A 25,185-nucleotide genomic window follows, 5' to 3' on the forward strand; every position below is an offset into this window, starting at 1 on the left:
ATTAGAGCTGCTTCGAGCCTGGACACAGGCTCTCTCTCTCTCTAGCACCATGCCATTTCATTTCTCCTTCAAGAATATAATTCCCTTCCTCAGGAACAGAACATTTTCATACTAGACACGATCCCCACCGCCATACTCTTTATCCTCATCTCTTCCCTCATCCTTCACCCCACCCCCTCCCTCCTTCATATCTCTCACTCCTTATCCCCATTCCTTCCCTCATCCTTTACTCCTTCCCCTTCTCTCCTTCATATCTTTCATTCCTTCCCCCATCCTTCACCCCTCTCCATTCCTTCCCTCATCCTTTACCCCTTCCCCTTCTCTCCTTCATATCTCTCATTCCTTACCCCCATTCCTTCCCCCATCCTTCACCCCTCCCTCTCCCTCCTTCATATCTCTTACTCCCTGCTCCCATCCCTTCCCCCATCCTTTAACCCTCCCCTCTCTTCTTCATTTCTGTCACTTCTCACCCCTATTCCTTCCCTCATTTTTCACCCCTCCCCCTCACTCCTTCATTCTCCTCACTCCTTACCCTCATACTTTCCCTCATCATTGATCCTTCCCCCTTACTTCTTCACATCTCTCACTCCTCAGTTTCATCTTTTCCCTCATTCTTGACCCCTCCCCCTCACTCCTTCCCTTTTCTAACCCGTTACCCGGATCATTTCCCTCATCCTTGACCCCTCCCCTTCACTCTTTCACGTCTCTCACCCATTAATCTCTTTTCCCTCACCCTTGACCTCTCCCCTCAGTCCTTCACTTCTTTCACCCTTTATCCGGATCCTCTCCCTCTTCCTTGACCTCTCCTCTTCATTTCTCTCACCCCTTACCCTCATCACGTCCTATACCTCTTCCCTCAGACCTTCACTTCTCTCACCCCATAACATCAACCACTGCATCATCTTTTATCTCTCTTCCTCACTCCTTCTCTTCTTTCACCCCTTATCCTCATCCTTTCCACCATCCTTCACCTTTTCCCCCACTCCATCACTTTAGTCACACTTATCCTCACCTTTTCAACCATCCTTCACCCATCCCCCCCACTCCTTCACTTCTCTCATCCCCTAACCTCATTCTTTACCTCTCCCCCTCACTCTTTCATTTCTTTTACCCCTTAACTTCATCTTTTCCATCATCATTCGCCCCTTTGCCTCACCCCCCCACTCTCTCGCTCCTTACCCTCATCCTTCAAATCCACTCATTTCTCCCCTACTCTAACTCTCCCTTCACTCCTCACTCCTCATACCTTCCTCCACCCACCACTCCTCCCACTTACTCAACATTTTTCACCCTGATGGAGTCCCTCCTGTTGTTCTCAAGAACTGTGCTTCTGTGCTTACACCCTGCCTAGGCAAACTCTTTCGCCTTTGTCTATCAACTTGTATCTTTCCTTCTTGCTGGAAGTTTGCTCTCATTGAGCCAGTCCCAAAGAAGGGTGACCATTCCCAACCCTCTAACTATCGTCGAGTTGCTTTAACATCCTGTATCTCAAAAGGTTTCGAGTTAATTCTTAACAAAAAATTTAAAGTATCTTTCCTATCACAATCTTTTTTCTGATCGTCAATATGGGTTCCGTCAGGGACGCTCCTCTGGCGATCTTCTCACCTATCGTTCAGACTCCTGGTCATCCTCTTTACGGGACTTTGGCGAAAGCTTTGCCATTGCACTTGACATCTCAAAGGCTTTCGATCGAGTCTGGTATAAATCCATAATTTCCAAAATGCCCTCTTACGGTTTCTATCCTTCGGTCTGTGCATTTATCTATAGCTTCCTCTCTGGTCGTTCTATAGCCGCTGTTGTAGACGGTCATCGTTCTTCTCCTAAATCCATCAACAGTGGTGTTCCTCAGGGCTCTGTCCTATCACCAACTCTCTTCCTTTTATTCATCAATGACCTTCTAAGCTGTACATCTAACCCTATCCACTCATACGCTGATGACTCCACCCTTCACCTTTCCATTCGGTTCCCGCAACGCCCATCTCAACAGTTACTTCAACAAACAAGGGATGAGGCTCTGGCACACCTAATGTCTGACTTGGCTCTTATCTCTGACTGGGGTAAAAATAGTCTTGCTGTTTTAATGCATCAAAGACTCAGGTCCTACATCTATGTACCCACTGATGTTTAATAATATTCCACTTAATCATGCATCATCCCTGAACATCCATGGGGTTTCATTTACTCGGGACTTATCTTGGAAAGATCATATTACATCTCTTGTAAAATCTGCTTCCAAGAGATTAGGTGTGCCAAGTCGACTCCGTTCCTTCTTTACCCCTGCACAAATGGTGACTCTATACAAGGGTTTTATCTGCCCCTGTGTGGAGTACAACTCTCATGTGTGGGGAGGCTCCCCACTTACAGCTCTTCTCAATAGAGTGGAGTCAAAGGCTTTTCATCTCACTAATTCTTCTCCTCTTACTGACTCCCATCAACCTCTGTCTCTTTGCCGCACTGTTGCATCTTTATCTCTTTTCTGTCGCTACTTCAATGGTCACTGCTCCTCTGAACTGTCTGCTTGCATCCCTCCACCTCTACAACGGGCGCGTAGCACCCGTCTAGCAGCAAACCCTCATCTCTTTTCTGTCCAATTCTCTAATGCAAGAGTTAACCGTTACTCCAAGTACTTCATTTATGCAACAGGTCAGCTCTAGAACTGTCTCCCTCGTCTGTATTTCCTGCTTCCTATGATCTCCAGTCTTTCAAACGCAGTGTGTCCAGGCATCTAGAAATAATCGTTTTTTTTTTTTTTTTTTTTTTTTTTTGTAAATAACAGAACGGAGGAAGGAAAAACAAATGAGTAAAAAAAAAAAAATAATCCATACACCAGATTACTGGTGTCCTCTGTTCATAAAATATCTGTAACAATTAGACTTGAACAGTTGTGGGTTGAAATTTGGAGGGAAACAACTCTGGGGAAGCGAGTTCCAGAGAGATGCAGTTCCGGGAATGAAAGAATTCTGATAGGCAGAAGTTCTGCGATATGGCTGAGTGACATTCCAGTCATGAGCGCTACCAGATGCCCGTGTAGCACGAGGGAAGGCATGGAGAGGTGGCACCATGGACGCAACTTCGTCTGAGCATTTGCCAAAAAAATATCTGTAAAATAATGCAAGGGAGGCAACATTCCTTCTTACTTGCAGGGGAGGTAGTTTATATGTAATGACAGGGTTGTTAATGATTCTAACAGCTTTGTTCTGAATTTTGTCTAGTTGTCTTAATGCAACCTCTCCACAACCATTCCACAAGGGTGAGCAATATTCAAGCTGAGAGCGCACATGACTCTTATAAATTGTAGCTAACTGCTCATCGGCGAAGAAGTTACGGACTCTGTACAATAATCCAAGTTCCTTTGAGGCGGTTTTAGCAAGTGATCCGACATGAGAGGTCCAGCTGAGGGCACTGTTAAGTGAGACGCCAAGAATTTCAATACTTTTGGAGATGGGAATATTAGTAGCACTGAAGGTAATGTACGAATCTGGCAATATCTGTCTATTAGTAAACTGTATATATTTAGTTTTACTAGCATTAAAAGAGACAAGGTTGTTTTGTCCACATTCACTTATTGTAGATAGATCTTGATTTATGGAGATGGCTGTACTGAGTTGAGAGGTGGAGATATTAGACTTTGTAAATGGATGTCTGAGTGTGAATGAACTATGTAGTGTTGAGTCATTTGCATATGAGAGAATGGGATTGTGGGTGACAGATCAGAGATCATTAATATGAACCAGAAATAGGGTTGGCGCCAGAACTGATATCTGCGGCACGCCGGCGTTAATTGAGTGGAAATTGGAATATACATTATCTACTTTTACTCTTATTTTCCTGTCAGTAAGATATGAAGAAATCAAAGGAACAAAAAACGTTAGTCCATAGCAAGAGAGTTTGTACAGCAGGGAACGGTGCCATACTCTGTCGAAAGCTTTAGAGATATCAAGAGCTACTGCAAGAGTTTCTCCAAAAAGATCAATTGATTGATGAATGGTATGAGTTAAGAGATTGAGTATGTCAATGGTGGATCTTTCGTAGCGAAAACCATATTGTCTATCACTAATTAAGTTGTTGGATTCAAGATGTTTAACAGTGTGCTTATTAAACAAGTTTCAAATACCTTACCAAGAGAAGATGTGACAGCTATTCGTCTGTAATTGGAGGGGTCAGACGAACTTCCTTTCTTCGGAACTGGGTGGATATTGGCTTCTTTCCATGAATTTGGGAATAAGGAAGTACGTATGCAGTCTAAATAATTTAGCTAGGACAGAGGCAAGTTCGGGGGAACACTTTTTCAAAACAATTGGCAGAATTCCATCTTGGCCTGGAGCTTTGTTGGTAGGTAAATTGTCTAGGATGGATTTTAAGTATCTTCTCTGTATTTTAAGTGGGGCAATTTCGGGAGAATCAAGTTCCAGTACTGGGACATTCTGGCTGGTATCGTCTATGGTAAAGTTTCTGGCAAAGGTACTGGCAAGGATATCTGCATTCCCACGTGGGTCATTTGTAATGTCGCCATCTGAAGATTTTAGTAGGGGAATGGAAGATGACTTGTTAAAGTTATTATTGAAAGAATTAAGAGTTGACCAGAATATTCTATTGCCATTAGGGTTGTTAAGCAGTTTTGATGCTTTGCTTTTGAAGAAAGTTTGATTTAGATAGTTTTAATACAGCTTTTGCATGATTTATAGCAATTTTAAATTGGGAGAGTGATTCAGATGTTTTTGATTTTAAGTAAAGTTATATGCTAATGACTTTTGGGCTGTTGCTCTGGCACAGTTGCCATCAAACCATTTTGGAGAGTTCGATCTTTTAGTGAACTGTTGACTTGGTATGAATAAATCCATACCAGCTAGTATTAAGTCGCAAATGTGGGACTGGGTAGAATTGGGATCACTAGAGAAGAAAGACTGCCATGGAACATCAGCAAGATAATTTCTAAATCCATCCCAGTCTGCCCTATCAAAGTGCCATCGGGTCACCCTGACAGGTTCAGAATGGGGAGGTGTGGGAGGGTTAACTAATGAGGCTTTGATGAGATTGTGGTCAGAGGATCCAAGTGGTGACAGTACCTCTATCCTGTATTGATCTGGATTATTTGTCAAGAATAAATCCAAGAGATGGGCATTATGGTCAGGATTATCAGGTATTCTGGTTGGTTGCTTTACCAACTGGGTGAGATTAAACGATTCTGCAAACAGCTCGCACTCTAGACCAGCGTCGTCAGTCTGGGCAGAATGCAATAACCATTCAACATTGTGTATGTTAAAATCACCCAAAATGGTAATTTCGGTGCCAAAGGCAAGGTCAAGGTTACTCAACTGAGTGGATATGGAATCAAATACACTGGGTTCCGAAGAATCATTGGGGGAACGATAAACTACACAAATATATTTGGTAATGTGTTGGATCTCTTGTATTTTGCTTTTCTCTTGGAAGGAACAATTATTGAGTGCTCGTGGCCTTTGGTTCCTTCTTCCCCGCATAAAAAAAAAAAAAATCCTTCATCTCTCATCCCCTCTTATCTTCCCTTATTCCTAACCCCTTTACACTTTCCCTCACCCTGTACTCCTTCATATTTACAGATATTTTTCTTCCCTCCCTATCATACTCATCTATGTCATTCCTCACCTCGCCCCCCTCACCTCTCCTCCTAGGCTTCCATCTCTCCACTTTCTTCCCACTCATCCGTACCCCCATCCTTTTCCAAACACCCCTGGCTTCCCACGCGGGTCCTCTAAATATTTACTTCTCTCGGGACGGAGTCCGACGAGGTATTGTTTTTGGACCAGTTTGTTTATTTCTTTGTTTGTTAGCAACATTACGGAAAAATGGCTGAATGAAATTGCACGAATCTTTCAGGATATGTGGGCACTGGTCCCAAAAGGAAGTAATTAAATTTTGGAGGTAATCGAGTGACTATGAAAGGTCAAAATCAAGGTAAAGGATTATCAGAGAGCTATAACTAGAACCCGGTCTAAGATAGAGGTATTTACTATTATCATCATACAGGAACTCCCATGGGCTGTCACTTCGAACCAAGACCTTTGACCTTGATTGACCATGAAAGATCAAACTCAAAGTCACGGATATTCAGGGGGCTATAACTCGAAACTGGTTGCAGATAGATGTTTACTATTTTAAACATAGGACATCCGGATTCATTATTTAACAGCAATAATATAACTTCTGTCGGGAGAAGGTTTGTTGTGCCTGGCACCACTTGTCACTTTTGCTTCTTGTTGTTGAATATGAGCAGTGTTTGAAGGACGGGACAGTGTGTAGTCTCACTCGCAGAACAGTATTCTCATCGACCAAGATCACATCCTAACATTCTCCTTGTTGGTCTGCTTCTGTAAAAGGTATATTAAAATAATATTAATGCAATCGATGTTAAAATAAATATAAAAATCGTACACAAGAACACTGCGGTATAATAAGTTAAAATAAGTCAAGGGAAGATATGCTAGAAAACCTCCTACATGATGAGAACATGGACCTAAAACAATTTGTCTTCTCTCTCGTCACCCTCTCCCCAACCCTCAAGCTCGCTCAAAAGTTCTACGCGAGGGAAGGGGAGGAGCGGAAGCACTAACATGGCTGAAAACATTACTAATTAAGCATAACCACTCACGGTTGCATTACATTTGTTACAGTGTGGCAGTGTGAAACAGTGAAAATCAAGTCAATACTCAGAGTCGGTAACATAAAAAATTTACCAGCACATTAGCCTATAGTCCTTTAACCTTAACTTGGCCCAAACTTTGCTCCATTTGATTTATGTACAGTACCACGTGGCATAGTTACAGGAAAAACAATGTTACGGCTCTATATAATTTTCATAACACTTCCTCGTGACTAACATTATATTTCCGTGTTAGTCTGTGGTTGCCACTTAATATTCTATATGGATATTATAATTTTTTTGTCAAATTAAAGTGAAAAGAGTTTACTCCTGATACATCCATTTTTTTTATAAGTCTTTTAGGCCATGTTTGTCCCACTCAGAGCAACGCAAATATTGTTCTTCAGACTCAGTCCATTCAAGTCCACTTTTTCTATGAATGCCATCAGTCAGGTATGCATTTTCTATCTATCTTTCTTTCTCCCCCCCTTTTTTTTTTGGCAACCTCCAGACAATTTAATTATTAGTGAAGGGAGTAATGGAAGTTACATTCAACCTCTCAAGGTCGAAACTGTAATCCAAAGTAAATATAATCATGAAAGTAACATATTAGATATAAATATAACATAAAAGTGAAGGGATCCAGTCTAATTCAGTCCATACAGGTCGTCTAATGTCCATTCAATCCTTAACTTTTCTCTCAACTTGCGTTAGAAATCATACACTTACGTCTTCGAGCTAAGGGAATAGTAATACGGTAAGTAAATTAACTGTGTTGTGTCAGTGTTTCCCTCGTGCGTCAGTGGAGGTATCTGGAGTACTGGAGGGCAGAATTTCACACATGTTGCCACTCGCCTTAAAAATCACACAAAATGCAGTTACTTCCAGCAACAATACTGTAATATACAAACAGAAGTGCTTTTTCTCCTACTGCATGGGGAATGTTGGAAGTGCTGGTGGTCAGTGTCACATTTCTTGTAACTGGCATTACTGTAAAATAATAATGGTAATATTGATAATAATATTAATGATAATAATAATAAGTGGTAGGTGGGAGCGTTCACCATCCACTCACTCGATATAGTGCTGCTTTCGGTGTCTGCTCTTTCCTCTCCTCTTTCCTTCCTCTTCTTTCTTTCCCTCATTCTTTCCTCCTTCTTCTGCCTACGGGTGACTTTACACCCCCTCTTCTGTCTTTGTTTCCTTCTTTCCTTCCTCTTCTTTCTGTCTATAGGTGACTTTACACTGAGTGACAAGTCAAATGGTTTCCTCTACACCAGGAAACCATTTACTACGCTGGGTGGCAACCATATAATCAAATTATGGTGTCTGGTGGAATATTGGGTAATTAAGGTGCTACAAGCCTGTGTAGGTTTATGTCCACGGGTTGGTTGGGGTTTATTATTCAAGTAATGCCACTCAGGGGTGAGTGAGGCTGGTCACTCTCATCTTAAATGTCAGGATCAACTTGCTTAGCCTGGGATTCCTGCGCTCCTCATGGGGCTACATAGGATCTGATGATGGATGAATGGATGGAATAATAGTAATAATAAGAGTACAGTGGTGGTGATAGTAGTAGTAGTAGTAGTTGTTGTTGTTGTTGTTGTTGTTGGCGGTGGTGGTGGTGGTGGTGTTGACTTCACAATAATAATAATAATAATAATAGTAATAATAATAATAATAATAATTATAGCAATAATATTAATAATGATTATGATGATGAAGATGAGCTGGAGGAGGAGGAGGATAGTGTACCTGTATCTCACATTTCTTACAAATTTCCCCACGAGTCGCTTAAAACACACACACAAAAAAAGACCGGCTTGTGTGTTGGTTTCAGAGCTGCGAACAGTTCAAGTGGAAGAACGTATGTACCCACAAAGGATGTTTTTATGAACCACTTTAATGCGATGACATAACATTTTTTTCTGGCTGACTCCAGACGACAGCATTTATCTTGGCAAGTTTTTCCCCTAGTGAAAAGGGGAAGTAACTACAAAGTCATAAAGACTTTGTAGTTACTTGTAGAGAAGTATATTTTAGACTTGTGGTCGAGCGGCTTTTATATCTTGTAGTAGTTTCCCCACCAGATGTCATGTAGTGACGGGAGAGGTAAAGAATAGTATGGGACTATTTTTATTTGTCTTGGAAATATTAAACAGGTATAATAGTATAAGTCCTGGGTAGCTACCTCCCTGTCTCGCTATCTCTCTCTCTGTTCTAAGGCTAATCTCCGTCTCGACCTCTCTCTAGGGTCGCTTGTCTCCTTCTAAACTCTCTTTCCTAACATCTCGTGTAGTAGGGTGTGTGTGTCACGTATGTTCCTCATGGCAACAGAACTTTCTCACGAGAGGACTGCTGACAGCTAACTGCATCATCTCCTTACTGGCCGCTGTCGTCAGCTTTCCTCCGTGTAAGCGTTTAGCGCTGCTCGCTTCTCGCAAACACAACACCTTCTCATCATTTGACTTCCTGCTTCTATCTGTCTCTCTATCTATCTATTTATTTATCTATCTATTATGTAGTCCTATATTTGCTCGGCCGCGAAAAATGGCGTACCATCGACATTTAATAGTTATAATATATTAATACATACTACATACACATTATAATGAACTTATAAGCTAATTAAGTGAAATACATAATATTGTAAAGTAACATAATTGTATGAATATTGTATACATATATTATTCATAGTAAATAGTGATTATTCAGTAATATTACATTTTAAATAAGTTGAATACATATTGGAATAAATGCATTAAAGTAAATTATTTAACTGTAATACAGTATGTACTTGGGTTATTATAGTGAATTGCATACATGCAAGAATAAAAATAGTTTAAAATTAAGATTATTGTAAGAGTTATTAATATTTCATTCAAAGATAATGGTACTGGTTTGTCATATATGGGTCATTCTTCTTTGTGTTATTATTATTATTATTATTATTATTATTATTATTATTTTTTTATTTTATTTATTTTTTTTTTATATATATATATAATTAATACTATATACAAAATATATACACTTCATTCAGGGTGGTTAACTGTGATGTTAACTCTCCCCCCACTAAACAATGACTCCAAATTAGCAATTCTTGCATGCATTCTGTGCATGGCCAACAGCAATACTGCAACCACAATGCAGATAATTATAAAGACAGAAGGTGCTTGGCTATACACATAATATGGGTTGAACATACTCAAACTCAAATCTTCCCAGGGCTTCATAGTTTCATTGATCAGCTGCATAGTTTCAAACTTAGGTGAAGTCAGCTTAATACTTGTGCTCATGTTTAAGTCCATATCAGGCAGTGGGTGGAAATGTTTGTGTGTATGGTTGATAATGGCGTAGTGATTGATGGTGGAAAAAGTAGACATGGATGGTGTAAATACCGCACAGTAGTCTGGTGCTATGTATAATCCTGAGGCTGATGTATGAGATGGTGGTATATCTGGACAGACTATGTAAACTGATGTGTTATGAGGGAAATAAAAAAACTGCGAGTGTCCAATGCGTTGATGGTGTACAAGTTTATCTGGAGCAAAAGTGAAGTTGCAATGATGATGAATATTGTTATTGCTGATGATAGCCATTTCACAAGGGACCGTATCAGTAGGCTGAAACGTGAAAATGTACGCAGGACAAAGATGAACAGCATGTAAGGATGTGCGGCACTTTCGCTCAATCGTTGACTCACTTGCGAAAGTGACAGTGTCTCGTCTCTTGGAGACCATGATGAGTTCGGTGTCTGTGTTGATGTTGATGATGACTAAAGTGTTGTTGTTTCTATAGGGGAAGGGGTGTATTTGGTATACTGTGAACAGGTCTTCCGTGATGAATGGTACATGAACTATCACTGATGTTGGTGTTAGTGTTGCTTCCAAGTACGGGTAATATTGCATAAATTCCCTACTGCGGAACAATGGCTTCAATTTATGTTTATGTATGCCTTGACTAACTATCTGACGTAGCTCATGAACTGGGAGTAAGTCATTTGTGATCTTGCCATCACCAGCATTCGAAATTCCTTGCATAAGTGCCCGGAAATGATCTCTAGTGTTCTCTAATTGTAGTAGAATCGTGTCAATATGTTCTGTGATGATGGAGAAGTGCTGGAAAAGGGTAACGTTACCCTCCAAGTCATTTATTTTATCTATACTCTCGAGAGCTACGTTTCCTGCTTGTTTCAGATTTTTCACAATTGTTTTCATTGCTGAGTTCTGTCCTGTGATGAATTTATCTTGGTATGTTAGTACCTGAGCTATCTTATTAAATTTTTTGTTTATTTCTTTAAGGTCATCCTCTGTAGCCAATCCAAAGATGTTCCCAAGAATTGCGCCGCCCAGATCGAACAAACCGCGCTTTTGGCGAGTACGTGTGATATTGTTCCTGTCGCTCAGCACCTCTGTTCCATAAGATGGGAGATCTTGGATCATGACGAGCATAGTTGACTTCGCCTGTTCTAGTTTCCATTTCGCTAACTTCACCATTTCATCCACTTCCTTGGTGATATGTGATTGTGAAACATAATTCCCTATCTTGAAGTCCAGAGTTCGCATCGGCGTCGCAAGTCTTTCTATATAAGTAGGTAAGTCATACAAGTAATCTAGACTTATTTCAGTACTCATGACATCCTTGACGATTGTAGTCGTGGCCGTTGGAGCTATGAGGCATCCTTGTCGTACTATATGCTTGGGGTCTAGGTGCGCATATACTCTTACTATGTATAGGAGAATCCATAGCATAAGTCCCTTCATCGTAACCTACCGAAAAAAAAAAAAAATCTATTAATTTCCTATAAAGCTGTGGTTGATGATAGTGATGATGTGCGTTACGGTTGGCTGTTATTTCATTTATAGAAGGAGTTTAAATCGATATTTAATTCTCGTAAATGATGTACTGTAGATTTCATTGGAATAGTTGCACCTATGTTCGATTGTTTGGTATATGACCTTAATTTCTTTTTGTAATCATTGTTGTGTTCTTGCTTGGTTTCTTGAGGTACGTTCACCTGTTCGGTTGTATCCGAGGCTGAATAATTATGTGATAATTCCCTTGAAACTCGTTTTAAATGGTCAATATGAACTTGTTTTTCCTCGCCACTTGAAAGTGACTTAATTAAAACTTTGTTTGCCTTTATGTTAATTACTCTGTATGGGCCCTCAAATTTAGGGGATAATTTATTGTCTCTCGTATGAATGACACCGTAAACAATGTCTCCTAAGCTGATAGGTGAATCTTTTGCCTTTTTGTTAAATGCCTCCGTCATTTCTTCCTTGGCCATCGTTAATTGTTTTTGCACTCTTTTGTGTATGTCCTGGAATTCACGTAAACGGAGTTTAGAGTAATCATCGTAATTGTATATAGGCATGCTGTCACCTTCTAGGAGCTCATATGGTAATTTTTTATCTGTGCCATATATAATGAAATGTGGTGTGTCACCAATGGATTTATTTATAGACCCATTAATGGAGGCCTCTACTCTGGGAATCCAATCATCCCAGCTTGCATAATTTTCACTGAGAATGTGTCGTAGCACATCTAATACCTTTTTATTTTGTCTCTCTACCAACCCATTCGATGCTGGGTGATAGGCCAAAACGTTAACCTTTTTAATGTTGTATTGTTTACATATTTCTTGTAAGATCTCAGAATTAAATTCTCCTCCATTATCACTTATTAATACCTTTGGGGTAGTAAAGCGACATATTACATTATCTGTTATTGCCTTTGCTACTGTCTCTGCTGTCTTATCTTTAATTGGAGCTAAAATGACATAACGGGAAAAATGATCCGTTGCTACGAATAAGTATAGGTTATTATTGTATGATAATGGCATCTTGAGTAAATCAACAGCGACAACGTCCCATGGTTGATGTGGTACTGGGTAATTACCCATCGGTGCAGGTGTGATTGGGTATCCTTTGTGTTTCGCACATGATTCGCATCTGTCTATATGATTGTGTATATCTCTTCGTAATGAAGGCCAGTAATATAATAGCTGGGCTTGGTTGAATGTCTTATCCTTTCCAGGGTGTCCTGCATGTGGGCTGTCGTGTATCATTCGTAATACTTGGGGTATCATGTCATTAGGTACTACCAACTGGTTAGTATTTCTTTGGCGTTTTGGTTGTTTAGAGTTAATTTTGTATAATGTATTATTGACCATTGTGAATTGTTCAAGTGGGACATGCAGTTTGGGTAATTGTATGTCATCTCCACTTTCTAACTTGTATATTACTTTTGACCATACTGGGTCAAGTCTTTGTGCCTTTGCGATATCCTCGTGGTTTGGGATATTTCCTTTGAGATCTAACGCCGCGACCTGAATTGTGTTCGGGTTCCTAGATAATGCGTCAGCTACTATATTCATTTTACCTTGTATATAATGTATTTGTACATTGTAGTTTTCAACTGTACATTTCCATCTTGCTCTCCTCCCAGAAAGGAGTTTTTCTTTAAACATACCCACCAGTGGTTTATGGTCGGTGAATAAGTGGATTTCGTAACCATATACCAAATCTCGAAACTTTTGTAATGCAAAAATCACTGCAAGTGCCTCTAAGTCTGTAGTGCTATAATTTTCTCCGCACCTCTTGTTTGTCTGCTGGCAAATGCAATTGGTTGATTCTTTCCTCTTTTATCTTCCTGCATCAGTACAGCCCTAATCCTTTAACTGATGCGTCTGTACAAATAAGAAATGATTTCGTGTAATCTGGATATGCTAAACAAGGTGCATTCGTTAGTTTAATTTTTAGATTGTTAAATGCCCTTTTTTGTTCTTCTTCCCATTGGAATACAGCATCTTTTTTGAGTAGTTGGAATAGAGGGAAGGCTATATGAGAGAACTGTGGTACGAAGGACCTATAGTACCCAGCCAGACCTAAAAATTGTCTAACTTCGTCAGTCGTAGTGGGTTCAGGAAAATCTCTCACTGCCCGTATTTTGTCATCAGTGGTGTGAATACCATCAGAACTTAATTTGTGGCCTAAGAAATTTATTTCCTTAAAGCAAAATTTGCATTTAGAAAGTTTAATTTTTAATCCAGCATCACTAAGCTTTTGTAAGAGTAAGTCTAATTTCCTGAGATGATCCTTAATATTCTTCGTTGCGATAATAATATCGTCAAGATAAACAAATATTCCTTGTCCTAAAATTCCGGACAATACGTAATTCATAAGACGCTGGAACGTACCGGGGCTGTCCTCAGTCCCATTGGCATTCTTGTATATTGATAATGGCCTCTGTTTGTTGAAAAGGCAGTGTATTTACGTGACTCCTGAGATACCGGAATCTGATAGTATCCGTTTAGGAGATCGATGGTCGAGAATATATTATTCTCAGGACCAATATTCTGTAGAACATCACTTAGCAATGGCATGGGAAATCTGTCTGGGATGGTGTGATTATTTAGTTTACGGTAATCTACTACCTGCACGCATTTCTCCATTTCTCTTGGGCACAAAGAAAAGGGGAGCGTTCCACGGAGAAACTGAAGGCTCAATAATTCCAAGCTTTAACATTTCATCGACATACTGATTTGCAAGTGTACGTTGGGAGTGTGGTATGCGATAAGCTGGTACGAAAATTGGTGGTGTTTCTGGGTGCACATTAATCATGTGATTAATCAAGTTAGTACACCCTAATCGTTCTCCGGGCAAGGCTACGGTGTCCCTGTGTGTTTCCAGCAGGGTTAACAAATCATTTTCTTCGTCAAATTCACCTGAGTGAATTAAATTCTCTTTATTCTTTCTCTATCCGTAGATTTTATCTCACTTGTTACTCCACCAATATTTATTTCCTTCACAGGGGCGAAACATTTTTCAATATTAACTATGCAAGTTCCCTTCTTCAACTGAACTTCCCCATTCATGTGATTAATAATGAATATCTGAGTTAGCCCTTCGTCGTTCGTATGACATAATGCGTTTTCTACTGACAATCCCTTTACTTTACATAATTCTTCTAAGACAAGAACAGTACTATTCCGTAATTTGCTCTTTATGGTAACCTTCATGTATGAATTAGGTGGTATAACCAAATCATTAGTGAGATGGGCTGGAAAAATTGATAAATCAGTACTGTTATCTGAGTCACTAATTCTGGAGGATGGGGTTGCTGGTGTAAGTGGATCTATACACTCATCTGTTTGTGTATGTTTGTTTAAGCCTTTAATATTACCAATTCTTTTTTGGCTCTCTTCTACCAATCGGTGAGGGCTCTGAAAGTATTTCCTCTATAAATTCATTATCAAAGTCTATTCCATTCATTTGTGGGAGTATAGTTATGTTCTCAGTTCTCATGGATCTTAAGCCCAGTAACATATGAGCTTTAATTGCTAAGTTTTCAACGATATAGAACAATGCAGAGAATGGTCTTGTAGTTTCTGTGAAACTGAGATTTAATCTTATCATACCTTTTACTGTAATCTCTTGACCATCTACTGTGTTTTAATTCTAAATCAGCTTCATCCAGAAAAGTTACTTTCTTTTTTATTTTTAAGAATTCTATTTAGTTCTTCATGTGTTATTAAGTTCACTGGAGAGCCTGTATCTAAAAATAAGGAAACGTTTTGATCCTCACATACAGCTGGTATCAAGATACACTCATTTCCCAACATGCCTCCTATGTGAAGTTTAACCTTGTTCTTTTTTACGTTTGTTCGTTTTTTGTCATGACTTGGTCTTCCCCGATTTGAACATAGACACAATTTTTTCTACTGTTTTGCAATCACTAGTCCAGTGCCCTTGGTATCTATGATGCCTACAGTAAGGACCAAACCCTTGTGTCTTTTGATTATCCTCTTTTGCCTTGATAAAGCATTCATACCTTGTGTGTCCTGGTTTTGCACAGTAACACAGAATGGACCTATCCCTTGACTGTGACCTACGAGGTGATTTCCCATAAAAGTGTTGTTTATAGCGCGAGACCTGCTCGGGCTGGGTGCGAAACTTATGAAACTGCCTGTAGGAAGGCGTGTGGGAACGAGGTCTAGGCGTCTTTGTCTGTTTGGGCTGCCTCATTTCAGGTCGCGATCGATTTTGTTCTCTGTTTGGGGTCGGTGTTGATGTTTTCACAGATGATACTGTCTCAGGTACCCTGATTCTACCAGAATGTGCATGTGTGTCGACCACACCTGCTTTACTGCACTGCATCTCTACCTCGTTCATTAAGTCTAGTAAGCACATTCCAGGGATGTACGCGATTGTTTTGGCGATCTTAAGGGTTCTATCAGGTAATTTACACAAGGCAGCTACATAACCAATGATGTCCACGACGAGGTCTGGGGACATCTTTCCATCATCTGTTATCCACTTAGAATTCTCCAGAGTAGCTAATAGGTGTCTCTTGATTGTGGAGACATCAGCAGTTATTTCACTGAGCACATGGTTTGTAGTGTGCTCCCTTACAAGATCTACAATTTTATGTAATTCTGGAATTATACCTGGCAAGAAGTTCATACCTCCAGAAAATTTCTTCAGAAATTCAGTTTTAAATTCATCATATGTCCTAGCACGATGTAGCTTATCGGAGCGCAATAAATTGCTTGCTGGACATCTTTCCTGGCTTATGCAAGATGAAAAAATAGCAATTTTCTCTTGTTCATCTAGTATGTGGCGCTTGATGAACATTTGTTCGCACTGACTAGATTAATGAAATGACATCAATGCGATCCTTGTCTGTGCCAGAGAATTTTGGGGCAGTCTTATCCTCGTGATACACAAAAACGTGAGGTGTGGTTTTTAGATCAGCAGTATTTGTTTCTTGATTCATATTTAATGATTGCCCTGTTAATTCAACTTGTACGAGTTTATCGTTATGTGAGGGAATGGTAGAATATGTATGACCGGACCGGTGAACCCTGTTAAGTATATTGGCATACGTATTTAAGGCAGCTGCGAAGTCGATACTCTCAACGTCTGAAGGGGTTTCCCACTCATCATCCGAAACTCCCGTATTTGTTTCCTTATCTATAACGTGTGGTGTGGGTTGTACAATGGGTGGGCTTAATTGTGAGTCTGATGTTGTGGCAATTTGTGTGTCATCTGGTATTAACGTGGGTGGTTGCGAAAATATTCCTGTCATTAAGATATGATGTTATGAAATACGCCTCTTGTTTATTTATGTCCTAGCAAACTAGATGATTAAATAAGTTGAATATAGCTAATTTTAGCACTGAGAAGAAATGAGCAAGTATAATTTTACCCACTTGATACAGATCGTAGAGGTGTGTCGATACAAAAGTCGATCTCGGAAGAAAATACAGGTTTGATTGAAGATCTCTTGATAATTCTAGTGGTGTGTTGATGGACGATATTACTCAGGAAACTCCATGGCCTGGTATTTGTAGTGGTTAACGGCTGTCCCAGGCAAACCTCAACATAGAACGTCGAATTTCCAACTTAACTGTGAAAATAAGTGAATATGAGTAGGAGCTATGTGAATAATGAGTAATGAGTAGTGGGTGAGAAGTGCCTGGTGTCAGTCACACGTTGCTTGGCATGGCAGACTCGCGTTGTGATGTCATCTCAGCACATGGTGACGTCGGCTTCCCACACTGGTAGCTGTGGTGAGTGAATGAGTAGCGATGAGTAACTTGAGTGAAGACGAGTGAGTAAGATGAGTTGTAAATCGTGTCTCACTCTTCGTTTGTTTGTTCCCTTTATTCTATGTGGAAGTTTTCTCTGTCCTTTTCTCTAGTGATTTATTCGTTGTGGGATGAAGACTGCCGCTACTTGTAGGTGCGTGTAGAAGATTATACAGACGACGTAGAGTTGTTAATTGTAGTTGATTGTAGATGGCTGTAGTTGATTGTAGATGGCTGTAGACTTTGTAGAACTGAAGCTAACCTTGGAGTCTCGGTTGCTTTTGTAGAAATTTGCTTTTAATTCGGAGACGATGTCCGCAGATTTGCTGGTTTGTCGTTAAGCTACTTGCAAGGCGTCGAGTGATCTCTTGACCTCTGCATCAGCGTAATGATCTGGGAGACGGAGGGGCAGGAGCTGATATTGTTGGTTGTTGTCAATCTTGATATTTTGTAGGAATTTAATGTTGATTCGTGACGAGGTTCGTATACGTTCGCTGCTACCAAATGTCATAAAGACTTTGTAGTTACTTGTAGAGAAGTATATTTTAGACTTGTGGTCGAGCGGCTTTTATATCTTGTAGTAGTTTCCCCACCAGATGTCATGTAGTGACGGGAGAGGTAAAGAATAGTATGGGACTATTTTTATTTGTCTTGGAAATATTAAACAGGTATAATAGTATAAGTCCTGGGTAGCTACCTCCCTGTCTCGCTATCTCTCTCTCTGTTCTAAGGCTAATCTCCGTCTCGACCTCTCTCTAGGGTCGCTTGTCTCCTTCTAAACTCTCTTTCCTAACATCTCGTGTAGTAGGGTGTGTGTGTCACGTATGTTCCTCATGGCAACAGAACTTTCTCACGAGAGGACTGCTGACAGCTAACTGCATCATCTCCTTACTGGCCGCTGTCGTCAGCTTTCCTCCGTGTAAGCGTTTAGCGCTGCTCGCTTCTCGCAAACACAACACCTTCTCATCATTTGACTTCCTGCTTCTATCTGTCTCTCTATCTATCTATTTATTTATCTATCTATTATGTAGTCCTATAAACGAAACCTGTACATCACAATAGCAGCTCCAATGGTTCTCCAAAACTATGTGTACTCATAAGAAAAATAAACATGTCGTACAATAGGTCTGGAGTGGTTAAGATGTCTTCCAGACAAAGTGAAATAATTTACACTTATTCTGCAGTCTTAACTTCTTTTCTGAACCATCCATTCTCGTTGTATGCAATATGAACTGGGCACTGCCAGGCAAAACTTAGGACACTCTTTCTCATATATCTTTTTTTTTTTTTTTTTTTTTTTTGGTTTTGTTTTAGTGTTTCATTTCACTTTCGTACTTTCTCTTTCCTCTTTTGTGGATCCTGTCTCACCCGAAGCTGAGGCGGTACGAAGAATCAGGGCATGATGACGATGAGTGTGATGATGATGCCAGTGCTGAGGATGATGATATTAGTGTATGCGGTGCATATTAAAGGGACGTTACTTCATTTCATCGATTGACACATCAACTCCTTCTTACCGAGTATGTCTTTTTATTATATTCTTACTATCTCTCGCAAAACACACACACACACACACACACACACACACACACACACACACACACACACACACACACACACACACCATCAAGCGCGCAAATATTAGAGGGAAATCCATACTGTAAAGTTATATAAATGTCAATGTTCCCCTGTGCACCACCTCAGAATATTAATGAAACTTGAACAAGTGATGACATTTATTATACAACGTGTCAGGCAAGATATGAGTGATAAATTATAGTCAAAGCACATAATTAGTTGAGTGCGGACGACCACCTTCTACCCACGCGATCTATAGCAAGGAAGCTAGAGTTAAAGGGAAGTCTTTGCCCCACGAGGCAGTGTCAGTAGACGTAGCCGAGGAGTTTGATTAGATAGAGAAGGTTATCTGGCTGTATCGTCGATGGGAGTGGCACCAGGAGAGAGAGTAATGGTGAGGCGTTGTAGGAAATGTCATTGTAGGCCTTCTCTGTTCCCTTGTCCTCTTCGTATTTTAAGTGAGGTGATGAAATGGGCAGATTGGGGTCGATGGAGTTTATTGTGAGACAGTTACTTGAATAAAGATTCAGAGCTTGGCATGACCCTTGTATGGTTAGTAGCAGTTTGTGGTAGCTGTGGTCCTCCTACTTTACTCTCAGTCTCTTACTCTCTATTGTTCTCTGGAAATCTCTCTCCTACTCTCCTGGCCGTTTCTCTCTCTGGTTCACTCTCCTTCTCTAACCTTCCTACATGTGATTTCGAACTTATGTGTCCCTCTGGCTTTCGGCTAAAGTGTGTGTGCGTGCTTGAGTGTGTCGGTCATGTTTCTGGCACATGATCAGAGGTGTTTGGCATTCTTAATTAGTCTAGGCTAGGGGATGTGTAGTTGTCTCTTCCTGGAGAACTTCAGACATAATTACCTGTTTTACATATCGTTACCTATAGCTATATAGTTACATACCGTAGTTACATATAGTATTGTGTCATAACATATTATGCCTACAGCTGTGAGGACAGTTTTCAGGAGTGGATGGCACTGGCGTCGATTCTTTGCTGCTGTGTTACGGGAAGGCAGGAGGTGGTCAAAAACGTAAACAGACCTCTAGTTTCCTTGATCCATAGCTACCTTGAGGTGACTCTACACTGAGTGACAAGACAAACAGTTTTCTGTAACCAAGGAAGCCATTTACTACGCTGAGTAATAACTATATAACAAATGGACTCCTAGTGTGTTGTGGGGCTAGTGGCGGATGGCGCCTGTAAGGGTTTATTTGTATATCCCGGGGATGATCAGGGTTTAATGCACATATAATGCCATTCAGGGGGTGAACTAGGCTGGTCACATTAGAATCTCTTCTGAACGTCTCACTCTCTCCTGTCGTCTGTTCTGTTCATTTGCCAAAATTTATCTAACCACAAGTCTCCACTCCTCTCCATCCTCTGTTTACCTCTCCTTTGTAATCTGTACTACATCTCACTCCCTTCACTCCATTACGCATCATTCTGCTGCCCTTTGCCTTTCATTCCCCGCCACCCACTCACCCAATCATCGCCTCCATAAATTTCATGATTTATGACCTGACTCAACCTTGTCCCCGTTGATAAATAAGGCGATGCCAACCAGTTCTCTCTCTCTCTCTCTCTCTCTCTCTCTCTCTCTCTCTCTCTCTCTCATGTATGTATACATGCATGATTGTATGTATGTGTGTATGTAATTTTTGTAATGTGTCCGACTCTGGGCATACGCTTCAAAACCCTTTCTGAAGCCCCAGTAGTCCACCTACATAATACACACCGCCACATGTCACAACCTCGGCGCCAACACCCACCGTCCATTTTGAATACTAATACATGTCAGGGCTGCCTCATACAGCACTGGTGTATTGGTATTAACAAAGGCATTTTTACTACAAGTCGGCCAGATCAGTAAAGTCTGTATTAATGAAACTCAAATTCTTAAACTGTTCCCTGTCCTGCCGGGATTCAAATCTGGGTCCATTAGGACTGCACGCCACCTTTCTACCGATTCAGTATCTCTGTTTTGCTTGTGTGTTCCTGTAGTGCCCTATCCTGGTGCTTGTGTGAACAGAGTAACACTATGCATCCACTAATATTAACGCCTGACCACCTCACTGGGATAGTTAGGTCTGTGTGATATTTGTATCTTTATAACTCTCTCATCATACCATCATCCCTCCTTGGTCTTTTGTCTCCAGTTCTCCTCCCTTACCTCTGTTTTCTCTTACTATCCTCCTTCATCTCCGGACCACTCCCTGGAATCAACTAAGAACATAGGATTTGTTTTTCGCCTGGGTTCATCTTTTTAGTCTACAATTTTCACTACTTTTGTGTGTGTGTGTGTGTGTGTGTGTGTGTGTGTGTGTGTGTGAGAGAGAGGTGTGAGAGAGAGAGAGAGAGAGAGAGGGAGAGAGAGAGAGAGAGACAGAGACAGACAGACAGACAGACAGACAGACAGACAGACTGAGAGAGACTTTCATCCTTGCTGTACACACACACACACACACACACACACACACACACACACACACACACACACACACACACACACACACACACACACACACACACACACACACACACACACACACACACACACACACACAAGCCGACCCTCACCCTATTTAACTGCTAAGTTTTTCCTTCCGTCGATGAAGAGGTCAGCATCAGAATCTGAATTTAATTGAGTTGGCTGGAGAGGAGGGGAGTAGAGAAAGAGAGAGAGAGAGAGAGAGAGAGAGAGCAAGACAGCGAAGTTAAATTTACAATACTCGGTCTCAGCAAGATGGATGATAGATAAAGTATGAGAGAGTGGAGTCTTTTCCCTATGCATTACCATAAAATGTGACAACCAGTTCCATATTATCCTTTTTGATGGTAGAGGCCCGAGGCCTGAACGGTCAGTGGTAGCCTATGCTTCTGGTAGCGTTTTATATGACAGAAAATCATCCGATCTCATCTTGGACACGAACCAGACAACGTAAGTGTATAGAAAAATTAATAAAAATTACACAGTAGTGTTGGAAAATATCACAGTCGAAAAATATTACTTTGACTGTGGAAAATATAGCAGCGATACCAGCAGGCTCACCACCGGATCTGATAAATAAAGCAGAAATACGTGGACGATCCCAGTTCACCCTGGGTCCATTACTTCTGGCTTCCTACCCCTCTCATAATGTAGCTTTGTTTGTGTTGGAAGAACAAGGCATGAAAATGTTTGCTTGGCTTTGCTGAGGAAAATCCTTGTTTCAGGAAAGATTTGACCTTTGATGTATTCGTATTTGCGACTGGACGTACAGGATGCCTTCATCTGATGACATCATGCCAGTGCCCAGCTTCTATGGGTATAAATGTAAACTTTTCCCGCTGGATATTAAATCCATTTCATGACAAACTTTATCGCTTATCAACAAGAACTATGGCTATATTGTACTGGTTTCAGCAAGGTTTCAGCAATATTCCACATTTTTTTTTTTTTTATCATGACACTTTTTTTTTAGCTATATTATAGTTATATTTTGAGTGCATTCCTCCCGTACATCTACATAGTTTGATAAAACATGAATTCACATTTTTTTTCTTTACTATAACCGGCATCAGACTGTAGTTACGCGCGAACTGTGATATAAGGTTAATGTATTAGAGGATTTGTTAATACAGATTTTTTTTAACCCTCAAGTTGCAATAACAAGGTGGCCACATCGTCCTCACTGATAAGGCAAATGAATTTATAGTATAGGCAAAAACGTTCAAACAAGTTACTTTGATCAGTGTGCTTAAGACTACAGACAGTTTGTTTTCATCTGGCGGAACTAGGCCACGCCCACAACCCAGATTCATACCCGTAGTTGCATGGATTTCAATGAGCCATAAATATCAGATAGCAATGAGTGTCCTTGGTTACTAGTCAAATTAAATTTCCAGTTAGACTAAATCTCGACAGCAACTAAACTAAAAGGGGTTAAGAATCTTTATCAGTCAAGTATAGACTTGGTACGGCATTTATGCGACAATGTCGATTTTTTGTGCAAATTGCAAGTATATGGCAGCGATGACTTTTGATAAGATTTATTATCGTCTGCCTTAGCAAGGCGAGGCGAAATAGTTTTCGTCAATGCACACGCGCGTTCGCAACTGTGTGTGTGTGTGTGTGTGTGTGTGTGTGTGTGTGTGTTCTGAAAATATCTTTAAAAATAGTTGACTAATTTTCACCAAATCTTTAGGAACTATCAAGTATTTCGATAGGCAGAAATGATTAAGTTTTTGTGAGGATTTGATCAAAGATAAGCGAATGCCTGCCTCCATATATATATTTAAATGTGGACTGACAGTATGTAAAAAACTATGGTACGCTATTCAATCATCTCGTTTCACTTCTTTTTGTCCGTTTGCTGCAACGCGAGACGATATAGTTTTTCTCGGTGTGTGTGTGTGTGTGTGTGTGTGTGTGTGTGTGTGTGTGTGTGTGTGTGTGTGTGTGTGTGTGTGTATTACCAGAATATCTTGAAAAGTTGTGGACAATTTTTCACCAAACGTTCAGTAATAGCAATTATGTGGATAAGCAAAAGTGATTAACTTCTGGTGAGGATTTGATCAAAGACGACAGAATATCAGCTGCCATATATTAAATCGCATTTTGTCCAATATCTCAGCTACGGATAGAGATGTTTCTTCAAGTCTGGTTTGTAGGTAGCTTGTTCCTTAGCCAACAACATATTTTGGTGGGCCTAGCATTCGCCCCCCCAAGATTCATTTTGGAGACTTAGTAGTATCTCTTGCATTATGCATAATACATTCTGCAACAAAGTATTTGTACCGTTTTACTATCAACATGTTTACGTCAATAAGACAAGACTGCTAAGGCGTACTGAGCAGGGCAAATCGCTAAGGAGGAGGTGCAAGGAAGGCTCCAGTGCCACCCTGACTGACACGGCCACAGGTCTTGCCTTTTTCCCCTGCCACACGATTATATACATCACAGGAGAAGGGCCCTATTTAGTGAGGTGATGGTTGAGTGGTTAGAGATGTTCTATATGACTGGAGTTCGATCCCAAGCTGGGATGGGGATCAGACTGGTGATGTAATTTTTTTTTTTTTTTTTTTTTTAATAACAGAACGGAGGAAGGAAAAACAAATGGAGAAAAAAAATAATCCATACACCAGATTACTGGTGTCCCCTGTTCATAAAATATCTGTAACAGTTAGATTTGAACAGTTGTAGGTTGAAATTTGGAGGAAAACAACTCTGGGGAAGCGAGTTCCAGAGAGATGCAGTTCGGGGAATGAAAGAATTCTGATAGGTAGAAGTTCTGCAATATGGTTGAGTGACATTCCAGTCATGAGCGCTACCAGATGCCCGTGTAGCACGAGGGAAGGCATGGGGAGGTGGCACCATGGACGCAACTTCGTCTGAGCATTTGCCAAAAAATATCTGTAAAATAATGCAAGGGAGGCAACATTCCTTCTTACTTGCAGGGGAGGTAGTTTATATGTAATGGCAGGGTTGTTAATGATTCTAACAGCTTTATTCTGAATTTTGTCTAGTTGTCTTAATGCAACCTCTCCACAACCATTCCACAAGGGTGAGCAATATTCAAGCTGAGAGCGCACATGACTCTTATAAATTATAGCTAACTGCTCATCGGCGAAGAAGTTACGGATTCTGTACAATAATCCAAGTTTCTTTGAGGCGGTTTTAGCAAGTGATCTGACATGAGAGGTCCAGCTGAGGGCACTGTTAAGTGAGACACCAAGAATTTCAATACTTTTGGAGATGGGAATATTAGTAGCACTGAAGGTAATGTACGAATCTGGCAATATCTGTCTATTAGTAAACTGTATATATTTAGTTTTGCTAGCATTAAAAGAGACAAGGTTGTTTTGTCCCCATTCACTGATTGTAGATAGATCTTGATTTATGGAGATGGCTGTGTTGAGTTGAGAGGTAGAGATATTAGACTTTGTAAATGGATGTCTGAGTGTGAATGAACTATGTAGTGTTGAGTCATCTGCATATGAGTGAATGGGATTGTGAGTGACAGATAAGAGATCATTAATATGAACCAGAAATAGGGTTGGCGCCAGTACTGATCCCTGCGGCACGCCGGCGTTAATTGAGTGGAAATTCGAATATACATCATCTACTTTTACTCTTATTTTCCTGTCAGTAAGATATGAAGAAATCAAAGGAACAAAAGACGTTAGTCCATAGCAAGGGAGTTTAGACAGCAGGGAACGGTGCCATACTCTGTCGAAAGCTTTAGAGATATCAAGAGCTACTGCATGAGTTTCTCCAAAAAGATCAATTGATTGATGGATGGTATGAGTTAAGAGATTGAGTATGTCAATGGTGGATCTTTCGTGGCGAAAACCATATTTTCTATCATTAATTAAGTTGTTGGATTCAAGATGTTTAACAATGTGCTTATTA

The sequence above is a fragment of the Coenobita brevimanus genome, chromosome 52 (assembly GCF_032717465.1).
Source record: "Coenobita brevimanus isolate Jiangsu-jjx chromosome 52, ASM3271746v2, whole genome shotgun sequence".
NCBI lineage: Eukaryota > Metazoa > Arthropoda > Malacostraca > Decapoda > Coenobitidae > Coenobita > Coenobita brevimanus.